Genomic DNA, 17,913 nt, shown 5'->3' with positions numbered 1-17,913 from the left:
CGACTGGTGGATTGTTGCGGGATGGGAATGGCAATGCGTTGTTAGTCTATGTAGGTAATGTGGGGAGTGGAAGTAATAATCTAGTTGAGGCAATAGCTTTTTTATGGGGTCTTTAGCTAATTACTGAAATGCAACTTAAAGAAAAAACCATAGAGGGAGACTCCAATTTAATTATTGATTTAGTTAATGATGTGTCCCAACTAGGATGGAATATTCAGACTATCATTATGGACATCTAGCATATTCTAGAAAGGATTGAAAAGGTCCACTTGCAGCACATGTACAGGGAAGGAAATAAGGTGGCTGATGCGACAGTTGCCATGGGGTTTAAATTAATGACAATCATGTGCTAGAGGAATATGGAAAATTTAAAAGAAGACATTAAGTCCTTGATACACAAGGAAAGAGGAGGGAATATCATTTAATTATGACTATTAAATTTAAAGCTAGGGCCAATTTTGGCAATTGTTTTCTCGGAGAGTTGAAGTGCAATAAATTTAATAAAGGTTTTAGGGAAATGAGGAAAAGACATGGCCATAAAAATGGAAAGATGAATGAATTAAAATTAAGAAAAGTGTCATTTCATCATTATGGTAACCTATTGTGAAATTCAAATTACTTCCCATTTGAAAGTATGAATGATATCATTTTTCAGATTGTCAGAGATTTTCAGGGTGTTAAAATTATGATACTATACAAGCACAATTCCCAAATGAATTTGCATGGAATTTTGAGTCTTATCAAGCACAGGATTGTAAAACTTTTTTACTCATTATTGAGAGACTCAGAATTGATAGTATTTGTAGTGTTTTCATAGACATGGAGGTTCAGATGCACATCATTGAGGTGGGAGAAAGGGAAATTGGTGGTATAGACATGGGTGGAGATTTGAATAGGCTAGAGCCCACAAAAATGGAGAACTTCAAATATAGAATGGCCACTTGGTTCCTCTTAAAAGAGGGGGGGTTTCTGCCTTACATGTAATTGATGGTAGGGTATGACGAGAATTGTGCCCTCTAGTTTGTCAATGTATGGGCCGATCGCAAGGTCACCATTAATGGAATTAATTTTCAAGTTAAATAAGAAGTAATTTCTATGGCTACTAGTCCCTCCATGAAGGGGAAAAAATGGAGAAAGGTCACCAAAACCACTGACAAGGCCAGTTTGAGAAATTTTTTTGCAGAGAATGAGAAACTAGTGCACTATAGAGGAGGTTTCAAGAGGGATAAGCTGCCAACTCCATGGGATGATGTTTTCTTGGTACTCATGAAAAATCTTACACTAGAGGGTAGGTTCGGTGTTTGCTACTACTACCATTTTCCCTTATTGAATCATTTTAGAAATAGAAATTTTATTTCTATTCCATTTTTTTTGCTATATTCTCTAGAGGATATGGTCAGTGATGTTAGGGAGAAGAGGAATAAAGGGCATAACTTCACCATCATCCACCAAGGCTTAATATTTTTCCTGTATCAATGCCACCTTGCCCTATGCTGCCCTAGTGTAGTGGTGGTTGATAACTAGCACCACCGATAGAATTCCTCCCTAAGTACCAGTACTGGTACCAGAATTCATACCCCTTGACCTTCCCCTAGCCATGAAAATAAGAAAAAGAAGAAACCTAATATGGTTGCAGAACATAGGGGTAGTAAAAAGATTAAGATGGAAAAGCCTATGGAGTTGGAAGAGGAGGACTCAGAGGAGGAAGTGGGGGATAAGGCTAGGAGAAGATCTGGAAGAATTTCCCAATCCCAGCAAGGTACAATAAAAAATCTAATAGAGTTAGGGTGGAGGAAGTGGAAGAGGAGAGCTCAAATAATAATGAAGAGGAGAGGGAGGAGGAGGATAACTCTGATTCCAAGAGAGAAAAGGGGAAGGAGCAGGTTGAAAAAAGTGTTAACTCGGCCAAAATTTTTGTAGAAAATACCCAGTTATTGGCTGATAATACTTAGGTTTTGGCTGGTAATGCTACTACCACGAAGACTACCCTGTTGTAGCCAGCTTCACCCTTCAACCCATTACCTTCTATGAAGACAGTGTCAAAGTGGACATCTCCCCTATTACTATTTCCTCCTCAATCAAGGATAAATCTAAGGTTTGTACTAACCTAAGGGTTTTGTAGGATGATAACTAGGTTGAAAAAGCTAAAGAGGAAGCCAAAAAGATGGGAACGCAAAATAAGGAGGAAATTGAGGAGCAACAGGAGGTGTATGCTAAATTGGAAAAGAGGGTTAAAAATTTAGAAGAAGGGTTCTACACATTCTCTAAATTTTCCCTAAAGGTCACCCACATCGCTGCCACCACCCTCCAACTAATAGCATAGGAGAAAGAAGAAGTTGGAATAGATATGGAGGATCATAAGCTCCTCTTTAAATTCCTTGCGGATTATTGGACTTAGGTTCTGCTGACTGCGAAGAGAAAGGGAAAAACTGAGAATAATGTTTCTTAGTTTTAAGGGATCCCAAATTTGTTTATGTTAATTTGCTATTACTGGTTTTGCTGGTATCTAGCTATTGCTCAAACTCAAATTGGCCTGGTTGTGCCAACAATTTTTTTATGATGAAATTTAGTAGTATAGAAAACTTATAAGATTTATTTATAGTTTAGTTGGTTTGGTTAATAGTAGTATGTTGGTCATGTTACATACATAGTTTTATTCTGGTTATGTGGAACTTTTGTATGTTTTAACTCCAATAATGCTCTATGTGGGTCTCTGTTAGTAATGTGTTGGTCACCAACATTTTGGTTGTAAGGGCCAACCCCATTTTTTTGGTCACTTTTTATTTCAAAAACAACAAGGAGGCCAAGCCTCACCATGAAAATAGAGCATCAACAATACAACAAATTAAAACATGAAGAGATAACAACTAGTGAAGCATATCATAATGGGTATCAACCCATGTAGTCCAGCCAAGTGGACCCTCCATCCAGACAACATTCTTGCACTCCTAAATTTGACTTAACATGAATAGATCTTCTTTCGTGGTGTTGACATTTTTTTAATCTCTTTATTCAATCTTTTAAAAGCTTGCTAAAGGCCTATAAGTCATCCAGAGTTCTCCATTCAAATCCATGCTTCAACTTGTAGAAGAAGAAGGTAGCATGACCGTCTTTAAGTATTCTCCTCAATTTATCTATTTCAATCATCATAGTGGAATGGACCTGCAAGAAAATTTTAAGATGTGTGAGTTTTCAAAAAAAACTCAGTAAGATCCCTCAGCTAACCTTGGTATCTCTCCTCATTCTTGCATTTCCAGATCTGCCAGAGAATGTTAGAGGACAAAATATTCCAAAATAAATTGGTGTCTTTAGGAAGACCAATGATATGACCAATAACAATATCTAAAATAGTCACATTAATAGGATACATGATACCAAACATATTCCAAATTTCTTTAGCAAATATACAATCAAAAAGAATGTGTCCACTAGTTTTAGGGAACCTAAATAAGCTGCAAATGTTAGAATTAGCATAATCTCTCTTAATATGAATCTTATCAAGCATAACAAGCCATCTAAAACATCTAATTTTAGGTTCAACAGGACTTTTCCACATGATATCAAAATAATTCTTCCAAAAATCAACTTCAAGAGAAGAGTACCAAATAGTATTAATATGCTCAATAATATCTTTATTTTATTCAATATTTTTAGCCTTCAGATTAGCCATGACAACTGCATTTGGCCATTTACATTTTAAATGCCTATGGGAGTCAACATAACAAATAGTAGGAAGATTATTAGAGGCTTGAAAAATCATATTGTAAGTCTTCTTTTTAGAGTCAGGGATGTTATACTTCATTTTGAGCTCATCCCAAGGAATGAGATGATCTTGCTCAAAAAAATAAACAAATTGATTTAAACCCTTCTTAGCCCACAACCTGGCAGAACATCCTTGGGAAAGGTCCAGGGGTTTTCCATTTAGGTCCAAGTTCCACCAAATGGATCTTTCACCATGGATCTGAATATGATTGAAATAGTTCTTTTTAGTGATGAAATTCCTGACATGGTCCCAAGCTTTCCAAATAGATTTGAAAATTGCAGAACCTTGGACAATGACCGAGAAATTACCAACAATAAGATCACCAAATGGGAGGTTTTTCCAAGATCTAGCTTTCTTAGGAAAACCTCTTTCAATATTATGCCTAACCAACACCTTCCAATGACTATTACCCTACATGGAGTGAAAGATCCATTTAGCAGATAAGGCAATACCTTGAATTTTAAGGTCATTAAGCTTGAGCCGCCCAAGGATCTTATTAGTATGACACCAAGCCCATTTAACAACATGCATCTTTTTATTACCTTTACCATCATACCAAAGAAAGTGCCTAATAACCTTTTGAATTTCCAAAATCTAATAATTTTTTAACAACCAGGCAGAGGAGTAGTAGATACTATATGAAGACAACATCTTTTGACAAACCTGTATTCTGCCAGCAAGGGATAAGGTTCTATTATGACATTTATTAAGCCATTTATCAATCTTCTCCTTAATCCAAGACTAGATATCTTTAAGAGAAAGTGCCACAAAGAAGGGGATGCCAAGATACTTAACAATCTTGTTGGGGCCACCCCATTGGAAATTGTACTGGAAAAACCAGCAAGGGGGTTGCTCTTCCCATCCAGGGTAGATGGATTTGGATTGACAAATACAAGCACCCAAAATAGAGTAGAATAATTCAAGCTTGACTTGAAGGGATTTAAAGTTTCTTTTAGAAAGCTCAAAGAATAGTGTAATATCATTTGCAAATTTCCAGATAATAAGCTCATCATCATTAGGGAGATACAAACCATAGACCTCAAGAGACAAAGAGTTATCCCTAAGGATATAAAAAAGAGCTTCTAAGGTAATCATGAACAACGTAGGGGCTAAAGGGCAACCCTATCTAATGGATTGGCCAAGAGGAAAGGGGGTGGAAAGGGAACCATTAACCTCAACTTGAGTAGAGGCATCATTAAGAAGCACCTGAACAACATTATAGAAGAAAGGTACGAAGCCAAAGGCTTCTAGCATCATCATGATGAACTTCCATTCAATCCTATCATAAGCTTTCTCAAAATCAAGAAGTAACATAGAAAAATTATGATGGGAGCACTTAGCCCACTCCATGGCTTCCCAACTAGTAATAAGATTCTCAATAATATATCTACCCTTGATAAAACTAGTCTGAGTAGCACAGAAAAATTTAGGGAGAATATTCACCAATCTGAGAGCTAAGATTTTAGACAAAATCTTGTAAGAGACATTGAGAAGCATAATCAATCTCCAATTTTTTATAAGGGCCTTGTCACCATCCTTAGGAAGAAGCTTGATGATGCCCCTATTAATTTCATGACCCAAAGTCCCATTAGATATGGCTTCATCATATAGCTCTTGAAGATCTTTACATATCCAGCTTATATTAGCCTTATAAAATTCAACAAGAAACCTGTCAAGGCCAATGGCCTTATCATTATTAAGGGCTTTAACAATAGTCTCAATCTCCTCAAGAGAGATATCTTTAGATAAACAAGAAATATCACTATAATCCAATTTATTAGGAATCAAAGGTTTACACTTATTTCTAATATCCTTAGCCTCCTTGGAGTCCTTAGAGGTGAATAGATCCTTGTAAGAATTAACAAAGGCTTGGATGATAACCTCAAGATCACAGATATCATGGTTATCAATTAAGAGTTTGTTAATGGACTCTTTGCAATGCTTATGCTTAATGAGCTTAAAGAAAAACTTAGAACCCCGATCCCCATATTGGAGCCAATGGGACCTAGACCTGACCATAGCACCACAAATTTTGACTTGTTGATGATTCCTAAGGGCATCCTTAGTGGCCATGGCTTGAGACAAGAGGTAAATGTTAGAAGAGTCCTCTTGCATATTTCTTTTAGCATCCTAAAGATTAGAACATAATTTGTTTTCAATATACCTTTAGTCCTTGGCCCTCTTTTAACCAATAGTCTAAAGGAAACTCTTCCAAGTAAGAATGTTGGGATTCCATCTATAAAGATTGGAAAGTTGATGAAAATTAACCCTATTAATACCTCTAATAATCTGGATGGCAACAAGGATGTCCTCATCTAGTAGGAGACTATAGTTCAAAATGAACTGGTGGCTACTAACCTTATGAGGAAGAGGACCAATGATGAAATTGACCTAGCTGAAGATGGGGTGATGGTTAGAAAGAGTAGTAGCAATAACATGAACAATATTACCAAGTCTATCAAGAGGGAAGGAGAAAGAATTCTTGGTAGCATAAAAATGGTCAAGTCTAGAATAAATCTAGGACTGATCCTATTGAAAATTGCACCAAGTGTGCCAAATACTAGGGTTAACATATTTATTACTAGCAAAATAGTTCAAAAAGATTTTGAGTTTAAGGATCTATTCTAGTGAAATTTTTCATTATCCTTCTAGTAAAAAGGGTTGCCCCCAAGTTTATCATCCTGAGATTCAATCATGTTAAAGTCTCCACCAAAAAACCAAGGGATATCAGGGAGATTGATCAACCAATTCCATAGATTAATTCTTTCTTTAGTGTCATTGGAGGCATAGCTAGAGAAAATGCCAAATAAAATATTATCATACTAAATAGTAAACCAAATAGCTCTCTAGCAAGGGGAGCTACCATTATCAGTAATGAATTTTCCCCATTTAGGGTTAACAAGGAGGTCAATTCCTCCTCTTCCTCCATCATGATTAGTGAAAAATTTGATGGCCTCCTTCCATATAAAATTAAGGTTCGATTCAAGCATGAATCCAATAGCTTTAATTTCTTGCATCATAAAAACATCCATAGATTGGAATGAGTTAATCAAACACTTAATGACAAACTTCCTATCAGGAGATTCAAGTCCCCTAACATTCCATGATAAGCAATTCATTGATAAACATTACTAGGGGTAGAACACGTAGCTCTAGCTTTATCCACTGAGGGTAAAGCCTTATTCGAGGTCCCTTCTAATTTCTTCCCAGAAGGTTTGTTCTTGGAACCAGGAGGCCTACCCCTGTGTTTAGCCACTAAGGCATCAATTCTAAGATCTTCATACTTAGATTTGGAATCCACATCCATTGATGGCATGCCTAAGGAACCATCAGGATGTGACATAGCAAGGATAATCTCAAAGGAACAATTATCCCTGAGCTCTTTGAAGACTTTTGAAGGGAGTTTCCAAGAGGTATCCTTAGATTGGGAGTTTCCACTAGTGTCTACACTCTGAGGTTTATCATTATTTTGCACCATCATAGGGCTTAGAACCTAAGGAGCTTGAGGACCAACCACATTATTAGGAGCAACAATAACTACTCTAGGGTGAGTATTGTTATTTCCCTTACACTTCTTATTACAAACAATAACAAATCCATCATTCGAGTTTAGATCAAAAGGTGATTCTATAGAAGGGATCAATTGGGGATCAGACTGAGGATGCTTAGAAAATGAACTAGAGGTAGGAGGCAGTTTAACTAAATTGACCTCAGATGAAATCATGTTAACAGTAGTGGGAAGAGGAATAGAGCTAGTCGATTTGGAGGGAGGGTTAGGGATAGACAGGGTAGGGTTTTTAGCAGGGTTTTCTTAATAATAGGGAAATTCTTCCTGAGGTGCCCTTCTTTTCACCAGAGGAAACAAGCATTAAACCACCCAACATTTCTATTGGACAAACATATGATTCATTTAAAATATTGACTAGAATATCAATAGGGATCTCTTTGCTAGGAAGGAGAGAGATTAAAATCATGGCATCCATATGAGGAACCAACCTCACAGTATCATCCATATGAATTATTTTCCCAAGTGGTTCTAGCAATTGTGGTAAAAAAACACCATAGAAATGGTGGGATATTTTTCACAAGAATCCACCTAGGGGCTGATAGGGCTAAGACTTCATCATGAATGATCTTAGGAGACCAAGCTAGAGCCCTAAAAGAGGTAGAACTCATGGTCCAATACTATTTCTTAAGCACTACCTTGTGAGCATCCTGGTTAACAAAGAAAATCACATACAAGCCCTTTTGAATTTGATGACAGAATGAGATGTAAAACCCTAGCTTAATATTCCAATAATTATGAAACTAGTTGTCCATAAATTTTTGTGGAGGACATTTATCCAATTCAACAGCTGAGAAAAATATAGTAGTGTTCCTTAACCTAGTATTTTCCTTAACAATCTCATCCAACATTTTTAGATTAGGAACAATAGCAAAGGGAGCAAGGGAAGTTGAGGAGGACTCACCATTTTTGGTGGCTTCATTGGTACAAGGGCTAGCAAGCTCAAACTTGGCCTTTGCGTTGACAACAAAGGATTGATCCATTGCTTTAGAAAAAGACTTGGGTCAACTACTTGAGGGGGTGATATGACCAGGGTCACCATTAATATCCACATCAATTGCCACCACTGGAGATGTGCTACTGGATATGGGATCGGCCAGCTTGCAAAGGGAATTAATGTCTAGCATACTAATATCATTAAGGAGAGGGGATGGGGAGATATCACCTAAATTGAGGGTATGCATGGAGACCTCCAGTTGTCTCCTGCTACCACCATCGAAGTCATCGGACAACGCCACTGTGCCGGTGGCCAGAGCCACAGAGACAAAGAAACTATTGCATAAAGATTCAAATATTTTTGCTAAAAAATGCAGAGCTTCTCATCTTTTAATATTTCTCAATTTTTAGATAAATAAGATTTTTATAAATAATAATACATTATTGTAATTGACAGAATGTAATAACTAATGACAATAGTCAATACCATAGTCCATAGTTTATGATGTACTAATAATAAATGTGGAAACAATTTTCAAGAAGACAAAGCTATCGACACCTTTCCTCAAAATAATATAATTAAATCTATTTCATAAGGGTATTATTATAATAATAAAGCTAACCAAGAATAAACATTATTATTTTATAAATAGAAGACATTCCTCTTGAATTACAATAAATTAGAGGAAAATTTTCAAATTTGGAAAAAATCACATTCCATTCCATCTCTCATTATTTTTGGAGGATATTGGCACATGTTTTTAGCATGGTATATAGGTCATTGTTTTTGTTACTATTGTTAGGTGTCTCTAATGGCTTGAAAATTGATGATAAAATTTTTCATTTGAACTATTGTTGGCTTCATTACTAATTGGATCTTCTTAAATCGGACAAATAAGCATTAGAATCAAAGTGATGATTAAAATTTATGTTACCCTAGAATCCATCAGTTCTAAATCTTTTCATAATGTAAATATCCAATCTCATTTTGCTTTGTGAATTTGGTTTGGTGGGTTATAAAGAAAATAAATCTAGAGTTAGGTGAGATGTAGCGATTAAATTGGTTTTATCATTCTTGTAGATGGAAATGAATACTGCATAGCTAAAGTGTTTTCTTAGTTAAAATTTTGTTTTTTTAGTTTTTTAGAAAAGGAAGTTACAACATCTTTAATTCTTATAATGGAGGAAATTGAATTTTTGATAGAAAAGTTGTGAGTTGATCAAAAATTTTGTGAGTTCGGTCATAAAATTATAAATCATTTCTCACCACTTTTTATCTCACTCCACTTTTAACTCTTCTTTCAATATTTATTAGTTGTTTTTTATTAAAAAATCAAAAACTAGGGGGTTGTCCCTTTACAACAATGGTGGAACAACCATTAAAAACTAACTAGCAATCAGCACACAACCAAATAGTCCCCCTAACAATTCATATCAAAAACATCATAAAAAATATACCAATATATAGAGTTACTAGCGTTCCTACTTTTAAAACCAATGGAGTTTAACAAATTAACAAACTTTTTTGTAGGTGGTCATCACATCGTGCCACCTACAACCCATAAACTAGTTTAGCATAAAAAACAAAACCATCAACAACAGATGGGGAGAGACTAGAAGAGTACCAAAAACAACAAAAACTAGAAATTCGTTAACTAACCTTGTTTTTCTTTCCCTTACCAGCCATGAGAACCTTGGCCTAGTCATCAACAAGGAATCTATAAAGAAGCTTAGTGTCCTCCTTTCCAAGGTTCTCCTCCTTTGAGTTATTAGCCAACAATTAAAGAGTGGTAGCCGCCATGTGCATCACTTTGAGAGTGAACTTAGAGAAAAGGTTGAATCCCTCTTGCATTGCCATGCACCTATCCATCAGCTCCTTGTGTTCATTATGGGTAATAGGTTCATTCTCCTTGGTTTCCATCTTGAGGGCCCTACCACAATTCTCTAGGGGGTTTCTCTTAACTTGCACATTGAAAAGGTTAGCATAGTCTTTCAAGTTGTCTTGGCCCTCTTTACCAACTAGGGAGGAAATAGTGTTGGGGGAGGCATTGGTTATATTGGGATGCTCCTAGCTATCAATGGAATACAGGGTGATGGTGGCGGAGACATGTGTTGGGTCAGGGAGGGTTCCTTAGCAGTTTTGTCTACCTCAAAGTCACAGGTACCATCAAGGGTATCATCCCATTTCTCCACATCTTTATCTATCTCCTCTTTCCCTTTATCCATACCATCCCTTGAATTATTGTCACTCTCATTAGAGTTGGTATCCTCCTCCTCCTCTTCTTGAAAGTGACTAGCCATTTTTTTGTATTGACTTCGGGTCTTAGCAATTCTTCCTAACCTTCTTCTACTCCCACAAATTTCCTCATTTGAGTTACCAAATTCAACCTCCACCCTCTTGTCCATTTTAATTCTTTTATTGGGCTCTGGCTCAAGGGTCAAAATTCTATTTTTCCTTCCCTTAATAGGGGTTTGGCTAGGAGAGGGCTAAGGAGTGGGGTCTTGGCTACCACTAGTAAATTCTAAATATATCGGGGGGGTGGAAAAGGGGAGGATATTATCAATGGAAATCACACAAGGAGGGAAAAGGGTCTGGTGAAATTGGAAGAGGCAAAACATGAGCCCTTGGTGGAGAATGGTAAAATTGGCCCCTTTTTTCTTTTTTCTCTAACATCAATGATAGTGTGCTCAAGGACATGCAATAAGAAGAAAGGAATACTAAAAAATTCCCTACTTCAAAAATGGTTAAGTAGAGAGAAATGATCAAAGTAATACACACTGTGCCTACCCTCTAGTGTTAAATACTTCATTATCATCAAATAGACATCATCCTAGGGCTCTGAAGCCTCATTCTCTCTTAAGAAACTGGACAAGCTCACCTCATCCACCACCTTCATTATTTTCTAACATTTCCTACCCTTCACCTCTAAACCCATCACCATAGCAATAGATTCTTCATTCACCTAAAAATAAATGCTATTAATGGTCATCTGCTTGTCCTTCTAGGTAGCAACAAACTATTGTGAATAATTTAGATTGTAACTTGTCATCTCCTACATGTAGGGGACAGACCCTCCTTCCTTAAGCATAATCCAAGTGGACTGCCTCTTGGAGAAGTCCTTCAACTTTATGGGCTTCAGTCTATTTAGGTTCCCACCCATGGCAACTTTCTCCTCAAACAAATATCCTCCCACAATCTTAGAAATTCTCATTTGCACCCAAAAAATTGCTAAGGGAGGCCTAAAAATAGAACAACCAGTGGATAAAAGCTTTCATTTTTTGTTCTTCATTAGCCTATGAATATAATATACATGCCAGTTAGTGGTATCATTACAAGGAGTGTGAGGATTCTACACATAATGCCATAATGATCCATCCCTAGTATTAATGTGAACTTTTCCCTTAATCATGCCAAAACACCACACAATAATAGCATTAATTTTAAAGCTTTTATTGTTTATTAATTCACCTTTTCCATGCTTTTTCATGATGCAATTAATATAATTTCCCTTTGTGAAATGTCTTGTCAATATTATGGTAACCTTAGCTATCATAATAATAGAAATCTTGCCAAAAATATCCACTTACCAAAGTTCAAGAGTCATCTAACCTGATTTAGTGAGGTCTTTTCCCTGCAAATGAGGGAATGCACATTCTTGGGTAGCATTTTCACACTCCAGCTTTTTAAGTTCAAAAAATCAAAACCACACCTTGCCAAGGCATCTACCACCATATTTCCTTACCTGTAAGTGTGTTTTAAATCATAATGATCTAGTTTTATAAGATAATGCCATATGCGCCAAGGATGTGCCTCAGTGTCCAAATAGGTTGAGCCTAGCCCTAAATTTAATCAATGATGAGTTTAGAGTCCCCCTCAATGGTGATTCTTCTGACCTTCATTTCCACCTCAATTTTTAGCTCCAATAGTAAGGTGGTGGCTTCTACCACATTGTTGGTTCCTTGACCAAAACCTCCCAAGTAGGCAACCAACACATTGCCTTTTTTGTCCCACAACACACCACCCACTATTGCAAGCCCCTTATGTGTTGCCCCATCAAAATTTAGTTTGATAGTGGGGCCAGTGGTGGGATCCAACACATATTTCTTCTAGCAACCACCTTCAACTTGTGAAAATTATGGAGATTAGGAAGAATATTCCATCTCTCAACAATATCCTCCTCTTTCCTACTTAGGAGTTCTTGTGGCAATCTGACTGTAGCTACCATAACATTCTTAGCAATGAGCTTGCCCAAAATCTATCTCACAATATCCTCACTATTAGGATAAAACCAAGGATAGAAATAAAAAAGTACATGCAAATATAACCAATAATAGAAAATAATAAATCACACAGAAATGAACACAAGGCACCAAGATTTAACATGGTTCACCCAATCCCTGGGCTACGTTCACCAAACTGCAAGTCCAATATTATTACAATCCAATGATTACAACCTGATTACAATCTATAATCCCTTATAGCTCAATACCGCCACAAGAAGCAATTTTGCATTACAACATAATAATAAAATGCCTAACCCTAAACCCTTTTATACAAGTATTTTATGCCATTTTAGGGTTATAATTAATAATTACATGTCAGCCCAAATTTTTTTTTTGAACCCCAAAAAATTATAGAGTATGTATAGTACTTTCCTGATTGGTCACCACAATCTAACAATCTCCCACTTGGCGACTAATCGAGCTCCACACTAAACAACAATCTCCCACTTGGAGACTGATCTTGTAGCAATACCACTACCACATGGGGCTCCCACTGGATCAAACCACCCTGGACTCTACTATTCTTTTATTCATGTTCAGTCTAGAAGACCAACCGAAGCTGAAGAGGAGTTCAACTTCTCCCTTGTTACAACCTTTGCCAACATATTTGCTAGATTTTCATTTGTATGTATCTTCTCCAGCTTTAACTATCCATCCTCCAAAATTGACTGAATGAAATGGTACTGCAACTGTATGTGTTTGGTCTTATAATGCAGAGCCGAATTCTTGGCAAGATGAATGGAACTCTGACTATTTGTGAACAAATAATTATCCTTCTGAGGATGTCCCTATTCTTCCAAGAAGAACTAAAGCCATATCATCTCCTTGGCTGCCTCTGTAGCAAAAACATACTCTGCCTCTATAGTGGATAGAGCATTAATCTTCTATAACCTAAAAACCCAGCTCATAGTTGCCCCACCAATAGTAAAGACATAACCTGTAGTACTCTGTCTGGTATCAATATCCCCTACAAAATATAAGTCAACATAGCCCTATAAATCAGTAGTAGATCCCCCAAAGTGTAAACACTTATTGGATGTTCCTCTCAAATATCTAAGAATCCACTTGACAGCATTCCAATGCTCAAATCCCAGATGACTCATATACCTGCTAATGACTCCCACTGCATGTGCAATATCTAACCTAGTTCATACCATAGCATACATCAAGCTTCCTATAGCTGAAGCATAGGGTACCTTGGATATCTTATCCTCCTCTTCTTATGTCTTAGGACACATCTCCTTAGTCAATTTCAAATGACTAGGTAAAGGTGTGCTGATAGCTTTAGCGTTCTCCATAGAGAAATGTTGCAACACCTTCTTAACATAATCAATCTGAGATAGCGTCAATGTTCTACTTTTCCTATCTCTACAAATATTCATACCAAGGATTTTTTTTTCTACCCCCAAATCCTTCATAGAAAATGCATGTGCTAACTAGCATTTCAGCCCCTTAATATGATCCATGTTAGACCCAACGACAAGCATATCATCAACATATAAAAATAAAATAATGTAGCTATCATCATCCAACCTCTTAAAATAAAAATAATAATCTAAATGACACTTGTTATAGCCATGCTCATGCATAAACCTATCAAATTTTAGATACCATTGCCGAGGTGCTTGCTTCAAGCCATATAAACTTTTTTTCAATTTGCACACTAAGTTCTCCTTACCTTTGACCTCAAATCCCCGAGGCTGAGCCATATATATTTCTACATCCAAATCACCATAAAGGAAGGTTGTTTTAACATCAGCTACTCTAAATGCAAATTTTCAGTAGCCACAAGACTTAAAATAGTACGGATAGAAGTCATTTTAACAATAGGAGAAAATATCTCATCAAAATCAATTCCCTTTTTTTGTGCAAATCCTTTTACAACTAACCTAGCCTTAAATCTTTTCTTACCTCCTTCCTCTTCTTTTAACTTGTAAACCCACTTATTCTGTAAAGCCTTTTTACCTGCAGGCAACTTGCACAAATCCCATGTCTTATTCTTTAGCAAAGAGTCCATTTCATCTTTCATTGTAGACTCCCACTAAATCTTAGTATCCACCTGCACAGCTTCATCATAACTTTTAGGTTCACCAGCATCAGTAAGTAAAATAGAATACAAAGAGGGAGAAAATATTTGTGGAGGTCTAATTTGCCTCGTTGACCATCTAACATTCATTAGTGTGTGTGGTATTTGTTGTTGTGGTTGTTGCACATAATGAGGAATGGTTGGAACATTACGTTTTGGAGTATCATCCAGCACTACATAATCATCTTCTTTCTTCTCATGTTGTTGCAATAGATCTTTGTACAACACTTTCTCATTGAATATAACATCCCATCTTCTTACAATTTTATGATTTTCAAAATCCCAAAGCCTGTAACCAAATTCATTAATGCCATATCCAACAAATACACATTTCTTTGACTTAGCTTCTAAGTTGGTTCTATTTTCAGAATCTATGTGAGCAAATGCTTCACAGCCGAAGGTCTTGAGAAAAGAATAACTCACCTTCTTACTAGTCCATGCTTCCTCTAGAATACCACAACCCAAAGGAGTAGAGGGACCTCTATTAATCAAATATACTATAGTATTAATAGCCTCCACCCACATGTGTAAGGGCAACCCAGCATGCACCCTCATGCTCCTTGTGTGCTCCATTATAGACTTGTTCATGCGTTCAGCAACTCCATTTTTTTGTGGAGTCCTTGGAATAGTTTTCTGTCTATGAATACCATTAGTGGAGCAATAATCTTCAAATTCATGATTGCAATATTCACCACCATTATCAGATCTAAGACATTTTAATTTCTTACTAGTCTCATTTTCAACCAAGCATTTCCATTTCTTAAAAGTTTGAAATACATCATATTTATGTGTAAGGAAATAAACCCATACATTTCTAGTTGCATCATCAATAAATGTAACATAATAATGAGAGCCACCAAGGGAAGATACCTCAGCTAGTCCCCATACATCTATATGCACAAGCTCTAATTTCTCCTTTTTGTTTTCCTTCCCAGTCTTTACAAAACTCACTCTCTTTAGTTTTTCGTACACACAACTTTCACAGAAATTCATATTAACACATTTTAGACCTGGTAAAACTTTCTTTGAATGAAGTACTTTCATACCTTTCTCACTCATGTGCCCAAGTCTATTGTGCCACAGTGCTATATCAAAATCTACAGCACTATTTGTTCTTCGTACTCAACTACAGAAATTGTTCATAAACATTCATTTTTCTATAAAACAATCAAAGTAGAAGGAACAATATGACTTGTACAAAGATATAAGGTGCCTACTTTCACACCTTTTTCTACTACAAGAGAACCTTTTGAAACCTTCCAATTTTTATCATTAAAAGTAACTACACAACCCTCATCACTGAGTTGCCCTGCTGAAATTAAATTCCTACTTAGCCTTGGAACATGTCTTACCTCGTGTAGTAGTCAATGATTCCCATTCTGCAACTTAATCTTAAGTTTTCCCTTTCCAACAATCTGACAGGGTTCATTATCCCCCAAATAAACAAGCCCAAAATCCGCTTGGACATAATCAATGAAATAACCTTTATGAGGTCTAGCATGAAATGAAGCACCAGAATCTAATACCTATGAATCATCAACACTTTCTAAAGACAAAAGCAAAGCATCCTCTTCAAATTTTTTACTTACCACATTTGCCTCCTTGTCTCCATCTTATTTATCTCCTTCATTTTTCTTTCAATTCCAGCAATCTTTCTTTTTATGACCTGGTTTCCCATAGTACCAACAGTCATTCGGTCCTCTCAATTGAGACCTCTTCCCCTTTGACTTTCCTCTTGATTTCCCACGATTTCTAGAGTTACTTCCTCTCTTAGTTGTTCTACCCCTGCTTTGTGCATTCAAAGTAGTTCTTGATGTAGATCCACTTGAAGATTTCCTACGAGTTTCCTCACTCAAAACAACACTAATCACATCATCATATTTTAGGGTACTAAATCCAAGAACAAAATTACTCACCACCATTACCAAGCCATTCCAGCTTTCAGGAAAAGAACGCAAAAACAAGAGAGCCCTAATTTCTTCATCAAAATTAATACCCACAGAAGATAACTGACTAGTAATAGTATTAAACTCATTTAAATGGTCTTCAACAGATCCACCTTCTACCATTTTCATATTAAATAAATGCTTCATGAGAAATAACTTGTTTGAAGCATAGGGCTTTTCATACAGTGTCGCTAGGGTTTTCATCAACTCTTCTCTCATCTTCACTTTTGTAATATTAAATGCAACTAATGGTGCTAGGCATAACTGAATGCTTCCAAGTGCCTTTCTATCCAAAAAATCCCATTCATCATTTGACATAGATCCCTGATTATTGGCTTTGCCTTCCAATGGCTTCTATAAATCCTTTTGATAAAGATAGTCTTCCATTTGCATCTTCCATAACTAGAAGTTTCGCCCATTAAACCTATCAACCCTCAGCTCACACTCATCTACCATTGCTCCCACTCAACCGTGAGACTTTCTTGTAGAGGATAACTAAAAGACAACCTTGCTCTGATACTACTTGTTAGGATAAAACCATGGACAGAAATAAAAAACTACATGCAAATATAACCAATAACAAAAAATAATAGATCACACAGAAATGAAGACAAGGCACCAAGATTTAACGTGGTTCACCCAATCCTTGGGCTATGTCCACCAAACTGCAAGTTCAATATTATTACAATCCAGTGATTACAACATGATTACAATTCATAATCCCTTACAGCTCAATACCACCACAAAAAGAAATTTCACATCACAACATAATAATAAAATACCTAACCCTAAACCCTTTTATACAAGTATTTTATGCCATTTTAGGGTTATAATTAATAATTACATGTCGGCCCAAAATCTCGATAATATAGGGCCCAAAAAAAAAATCAAAAAATTATGGAGTATGTATAGTACTTTCCTGATCAATCACCAAAATCTAACACTCACCACTTTCCTCCTCACAAAAGACTCGATGGTTTCTCTCCTTCCAAATGCCCTAGAAAACATGTGTGGAGAGTAGAATTCAAAGGATTCTGAGGTAGGGATGGTAGAATGGGAAACTCTAGTTCTCCATGAATTGCTCCATTCCTCTATTCATGACCCAATTAATCAAGAATTTTTTTCCATATGTAGGACTAGACCTTAAGGGTGTAGGGGTATTCCAAAAAGAGGTGGGTTATGCATTCCTATGGCTTCAATTCCATAGATAACATCTTTTGGTGATTGGTAAGCCTCAACTTTGAAGGTTATCAGTTGTGAGAATTTTGCCATGCATCACCATCCACCAAAAAGAAGTTCACTTTTGGAAGTAACTAACTAATCCAAATATTTC

Source organism: Cupressus sempervirens, chromosome 11 (assembly GCF_028749045.1).
Source record: "Cupressus sempervirens isolate cs-2001-9-10 chromosome 11, ASM2874904v1, whole genome shotgun sequence".
In the NCBI taxonomy this organism is placed as follows: domain Eukaryota; kingdom Viridiplantae; phylum Streptophyta; class Pinopsida; order Cupressales; family Cupressaceae; genus Cupressus; species Cupressus sempervirens.
This window is presented reverse-complemented; position numbering follows the sequence as displayed.